The 7,120-nt window shown below is 34.4% G+C and overlaps 1 pseudogene; it reads left to right on the forward strand.

Annotated features, from left to right (window-relative positions):
* Positions 1-1,659: 1,659 nt before the first annotated feature.
* Positions 1,660-5,575, forward strand: LOC118756777 (annotated as a pseudogene).
* Positions 5,576-7,120: the final 1,545 nt, after the last annotated feature.

A 7,120-nucleotide genomic window follows, 5' to 3' on the forward strand; every position in this document is an offset into this window, starting at 1 on the left:
ATGGAGAAGTTATAATGAAAAATCTCATATCTGAACAATCAGTTGTATGGGAGCTATATGTTATAGTGGCCCGATTCTTCCGGTTCCGACAAATGATTAATACATTATAAAAATACACCCACCTACCAAATTTGATCCGGATATCTTGAAAACTGAGAGACTAGATTGCATACAAACAGACGGACAGACAGACAGACGGACAGACGGACAGACGGACATGGCTAAATCAACTCAGCTCGACGTTCTGATCATATAAGTATACATTTTCATGGGTCTATCTCTTTTTGTTCTGGTACTTACAAACATCGGACCAAAGTTATAATACCATTTCATGCTCATGAAAGGTATAAAAATACTTCGAAGAATTGATAACCTCCCCTTTTTTGAAGCCGGTTGAAAATGTCTGAGTTCTTTGTAAATTTTATGTAAATAAAATGCAATTTATGAAACTTTAAAAAGTTTATTTTTTTATTTCATTCTGTACATAAAACTTGCATAAAAATGTTTGTAATTTTAAACATTTCATGTGTATATTTATCATATATGTAATACTTCTATATTGGTAGTAAGCTAACATCTCAATGTGTAAGCATTCCGAAATCAAAGCGAGACAGTCTAGTACTGTTTTTGTCAATGTATTGTGTACTTGAGTGCCGTTTTTGTAAATGTGTCGTGTACATGTTTATTTATAAACGTATGTGTTCCTTTTCTTTCGTACGTGTTTATTGATATATCTGTACTGTAGTGTTTTCGGACGGTACTAGCTCTTACTGCCAATATAGGAGTATTACATATATGATATTTATGTGTATATTTTAAACAACTCATGTTCAAATTCAAATCTTGAACATCTTGTGCGTATACTTGAACAGATTCTGTTTGAAAAATAAACACTTTTCAGTAGTAGTTTTACATGCACTTTTTAGAGTGTATGCAACAGAAAGATACATATAAACATAATTCATTTATTGGAAAATAAAATGTAACATTTCAGTGTTCTGGAACTTAAAACTATCTATAAAATAGAAACAAAAAATCTTATTTAAAAAACTAAGGCTTTCAGTAATTTAATAATATTTAGAAAAAGTTGAGTATCAAAATACATTAAAACTAAATATATAAAACTCCTACAAATAATTAATTAATTTACATATTCGTATGTAAAAACATTATTTTGCCTACCTATAACACAACGCTTTTCAGAAAGTAAATTTTTAGCACTTGAGAATATTCTCTCAGCTGAGGCACTACTTGCCGGTACTGCTAAGATTTTTAAACTCAACTTAAAAAGTAATGGAAATTTCAGCTTATTTAATTCCCACCACTGTAGAACGTCAAATTTATCATGCATTGCTTCGTTAACATTTTCGTATAATAGTAATTAATTTTGAACACGATCGAGATTATTTGTTGGATTTAAAGGCTGAAGAAATCCTGAGAAAAGACGTTCCTTATTGTTTGAAAGAGGATTCATTGGACTACTTTCATTATTGCTAAGATCTTGTTCAATAGCTAAGGCTTCTAACATGTTTTTGCAATATTGTTTAACATAATTCTTTTCTTCATTTGTGAAGTGTAATAATTTGTTGGTTGGTGGGAACAAAAATAAAGCAATTTTGTGAAAAATAGTTAGGTTTCTAATAACCACATCATTCAATAATGTCGTGAGTTTAAGTTTAAACGATTTTATGCTTTCTAATTCGTCATTAGTATTTGTTTCACAAATTCGTTTTAAAAAGTAAACATGCACAATAACTAAATGTAAAGTAGGGTAACTATCCCCTTCTAATTCTTTCGAAGATTCTTCGAAATTTTTTAAAATATTTGTTATATCTGTTAAAATATTTAGGTTGACGTTACTCATTCTATGGTTCTGTCCTGTTTTCTGCAAAACATTTATAATTTTGATCCAATTGCTTTCCACTGATTGCAATAAATAATAAATTGAGTTCCATCCAGTTACAGAAAAACTTTTCAGTGTGGTTGTTAATTGCGCATTGGATCCAGACTTTTTAAAATACGTTACAAGTTTTGTACATTTTTTTACATATTTCCTTAATATCTGGACACTCTATTGATTTTTCCACTATGTTGTGCAGCATATGACTGACACAGAATATGTGATCATATGTGCTGAATGCAGCTTTCATATTGGAGCCCCTGTCTGTAACAATTATTCCGTTATCAAGACGACAATCAAACTCACTTAGCGCTGCCATTACTTTTTGTATGATTCTTTCGCCTAATCAAATAAAGGTAAATAAATGCACTTTTTAGATAAACCTGCAAAACACATTAAACTTATAGGCTTATGTAGGTCTCTACTGCAAGGAATTTAATATTAAAATAAATTATTACTCAGTCCTGCTTATTAGGAGTTTTTTTTCTGAAACTGCCAATAACAACCTCAGTGTTAATATGTAAATTAATAGTATTGAAAAAGGCTTGTTATTCAGTGTGTATATATAGCATAACTATATGAAAAGTTTTAACTATAAATTTGTTGTTATCTTGTACGAAATTAAAAAATACAACAAAATTTCATCAAAATTTCACACTTTTTCGGAATTTTTACAAATTGTTTGGGTGTGCAGTTTTATATCCCATTCAATACTAGTATAATAAAGTGCAAATTTGAGGTGGCTACAAAATACCATCGATTTTTGGTATTGTTTTTATCGTTGGTGCCACACATTTTCTTAAATACGATCGACAATTTTTTATATGGAGAAAAATGCATAACATCGTAAAAAAAAAAAATTGCCAAAAATCATTGACATTTCGTAGCCACCTCAAACTTGCACTTTATTAGCCTAGAATTGAATGGGATATAGATAGAGCCCGACCGTTTCCAATTTTTTTTCGGGTACCGATGCCGATGCCGATTAATTGGCTTACGGGGAAAGAATCGGCCGATGCCGATGCCGATTCCATAAAAAATTACTAATAAATGTATTAATTCATAAAATCAGTTCATTTCACGGAGTTAAAAAAACAAAAGAAAAGAAATAATTGAATTAATTGGCTTCCCAATTTGCCAAACGACGTCGTAACGACGTCGTTTCCGACTCGTTTTGGTGAACAATTTGTTCGCCGGCGACGGTCGCAAACAACTCGCCGGCGAACTCGCCGTCGGATGAAAAGCACACTTACCGGCGGGTCGCAAAAACGACTCGCCGGCGGGTCGCAAAAATGACTCGCCAGCGGGTCGCAAAAACGACTTGCAGCCCGCAAGAACGATATACCAGCTAACTGCAAACGACGCTCAAAGTTGTTAGAAAATTAAAAACAATTTTTTTAGTTTAAAATGGTTTAATTTAATTCATTGAATTTTTTTTTTAATAAAAAAGAAAAATAAGGTAAACATTCAGTCATAAAATACAAACAAAAATTTTAATATATTTTAATATAATATAAGTTTTAACAATTAATTTTTTTTTACTTCATTTTAGTTATCTTTAAAATTAATTAAAATTGGGTTTATTTTTTAACAAGGACCATGTAGTTCAAAATTAAAGCAATGTGCAGTATACATACATACATATATATGTATATATATAAAAAATTTCAACAAGCTTTCATAAAAATTTAAAGTCTTTTAATCTGCATTTAAGAAACACATAGAAAGCAGTTTTATAGTCCATAAAATGTTAGTATAATAGAACACAGGTTTGCAGTAAAACAAAACTCACATTGATTTTTGGTGTTATTTTTTTGCGGTACTGCGCATTTTCATCCATATGAATTTTATGACAGAAAATGCATGCTTTAAGGCACTTCAACCTTGTATTCTATTATACATACCAAACTTCAATGGACTTTAAAACTGCTTCATATGTGTTTTTTTAATGCAGAATAAAAATCTTAAAATTTTTATAAAAGCTTGTTAATTTTTTTTATATGCACATACATGCATATGTATATTGCGCAATTTTAGAATTTTGAACTATATGGTCCTTGTTAAAAAATAAACCCAATTTTTATAAAGATAACTAAAATTAAGTAACAAAAAAATAAATTGTTAAAATTTATCAATATGACAGATAGTATGCAGACGACTGTGAAACATTTCTTTTATTCCGTTTTGAGATGCTGCCTCCAGCATAATGGAAATATCTTTTGGTTATTCGCTCCATCATTTCCACAGATTCGTTGAATTTTTGCTGAAACGCTTCTGAAATAATATTAAAAGTATACTAATCATTTTTGAGAGCTGGGCATCAACAATTAAAGCGTACTTCTACCTTCTGTCACCTGAAAAAGACTTGCGTGCCAAATGAACTTTTCTCTCAAAGTTTACACTGCTGGCAAATGTAAATAAGGATAACAATTTAAACACTAATTAATACGAATAAAGTAAAATCTGTGGAAAATTAACAATAAAATACTTTTTTTGCAAAATCTATAAAGGACCCTTTTATTTCTCAAACAAACCTGGGTAACAGTTGTTCGTCGCCACGCTGTAAAGTAAAAGTACAGTTTTCTACCAAATTAAAAAAAAACACCTTATTCCCACAAATTTTATTTTTTATTAATAAGGACAATAGAGTGAACTTTACTTTTTTAAAAAACCATTTTATATGAAAAATATTATGAATAGATACTGAAAAAAAGATGTAGGTGGCTTAATTTTCTGAGCACAAGTGTACATTGTGGATTCCATATTCTGTCATGATAAAAAATTGTCATAATAAAAACTTTTATTTATGCCTAGATATATAAAAATTTGGGCGTGGAACTTGTCCAACCTAGACCGAAGGTTCCTCAAAAAACTTATAGGTTCGAAGAAACGGATTCGTTTCGAGTTCACCCAACCGACTAACGACGTAACGTAACGACGCCGTTAAGAGTTCACCCAAACGATTTCACCAGAGCGACGTCGTAACGGCTTCACCAAAGCGACGTCGTAACGACGTCGTTTAGAGTTCACCCAAACGACTTTACCAGAGCGACGTCGTAACGACGTCGTTTCGAGTTCACCAAAACGACTTCACCAGAGCAGCAGTTGAGGAGAAAATTGAGACAGAGGCCTTTCTTAAAGCTGCTACGGAAATCGTTACTATTATTGGGACATTTGGCAAACTACCTACACCTGTGTACATGATACGAATGGCAATATTACGAAGCCAACAAAGGTATACAATAAGGACAGAGCATTGTATGCTTACCTTGAGGGCTGATAATATTAAATGTGAATGTAAATAATCTTGCAGCGAATGCGCTATTATGGCTAAAGCGTGGTCCCCAATTGATTTGTACATTTTCCGAAAACACCTTCAATGACCCACAGGCATTGAAGCTGCAGCTGTAGAATGCATATGAGCGTACCCTGAAGCCATGTCATGAGTTCTTAGTACAGGGCACAATAAAAATAATCTACAATTGGGTGCGAACACGTTCACAACTCGTTGGACAGGGTGAGGCGCACGTTGAGGATCTGCAAGTGCTGGAGGACTATTCGCCAGTGATGCGTAGTCACTTGGACCGCATTGACGCGCTGCTAAAAAAATACAATTTGGATGAGGAAGCTATGTTGGCCATGGAATACGGTGCTTATCACGGTTTGTTTCGGTAAGTGATGGAAATACTAAGTTTTCTATTTTATGAGTAGCACGGAAATTCACAGAAATGTTGTTGAGACGTCTTAATGTATACCGGTGTCGGCAACTGATCGACCGGATTGCATCATTCAATTCGCACGAGAATTGGAGCTCAGCGAGGTCCTTGCGCATGAAATGATGCGAATGATTGCGGTTAAACCGAGAATTATTTATAGAGTATTATGGTTGATATCGGGGAAATACACCCAATTTGATGTATAAAGATCAAATTAGTATTCCTGTTTATGTAGCAAATACATAAATTGTAATAATAAGTTAACACTATTGGGTGTTCATTTAACCAAAAGATTGCAAGGTTTGGGAAGTTGAGAGGCAAAGAGGACTTGGGGAAGAAGTTGCAGATGAAAATTTTATTGCAAATGGTGGCGACGGACATGATTCGAGAGTTGCGCACGGATTTTTTCACAATCAATTTTGCAGTAGAATTTTCGTAAATTTGTTGTGTGTGCTAATTGCACAATAACGACATGATAAATGTTTATTAACAACAGCGGGTGTTTGTGAATTATATTAAAATTCGAACGCAGAAACGCTCAGCATTTTGCAACAGCACACGGCTCTTCGAATCATGTTGAAGAGTGGAATAGCTAGAATTTCTTGAAGTGGAATGAAGTGCTTGAAGATGTTTACTGGGAAGTTGCTCCACTTTCGTTGGCTTCGCTGCACGGTGGAAGTAGGACCAATTTTGCAACTGGTCTTGTAATTTGGCCTTTTGTCGTATCGATGTCGACTACTCGAACCCGGTTGTCGGAGCCTGGGTGTAGTTTAGCTATTCGTCCAAGTCTCCATTCGTTGGGAGAAAGGTTTTCTTCTTTGATTACTTCAAGGTCCCCTTGTTTTAGATTGGATTGTGGATGTTTCCACTTGATGCGCTTCTGCATTTCGGTGAGATATTCCGACTTCCACCTTTTGCAGAATGTTTGATGTAGGGCCTTCAATTTTTCCCAACGATTGACGATTGAGGCACGATGTTCATTGACATCGATTTCTGGTGGAGCGAGAAGATGTTCCCCAATCAGAAAGTGCCCTGGAGTGAGCGGCTCCAGATCTGTGGGTTCGTTTGAAGAGGGACTTAATGGCCGTGAGTTGAGGCAAGTCTCAATTCGGCATAAAAGAGTGCTGAACTCTTCGAACGTATATTTATGGTCGGATGCGACTTTTTTAAAATGGGTTTTAAAACTTTTCACCCCTGCCTCCCACAAACCCCCCATGTGAGGAGCTGCAGCGGGTATGAAATGCCAACTTAGTGCTTGATGGTTGTATTTCGATAGGGTACTATTGCGAGTGTCAGCTAATAAAGCGTTAAATTCGGTTTTTAAAGATCGAGATGCTCCGACAAAGTTAGTTCCATTGTCGGAGTAAACATTTTTTGGACATCCCCGTCTAGCAATGAATCTCGCGAAAGCTGCTAGAAAGGCAGCGATACTCAAGTCACTGGTGGCTTCGAGGTGAATAGCCTTTGTCGAGAAGCAGACAAACAAACAGACGTATCCTTTTGA

Source organism: Rhagoletis pomonella, unplaced genomic scaffold (assembly GCF_013731165.1).
Source record: "Rhagoletis pomonella isolate Grant_MI unplaced genomic scaffold, Rhpom_1.0 Rhpom_scaffold_00002, whole genome shotgun sequence".
NCBI classification, from domain to species: Eukaryota; Metazoa; Arthropoda; class Insecta; order Diptera; family Tephritidae; genus Rhagoletis; species Rhagoletis pomonella.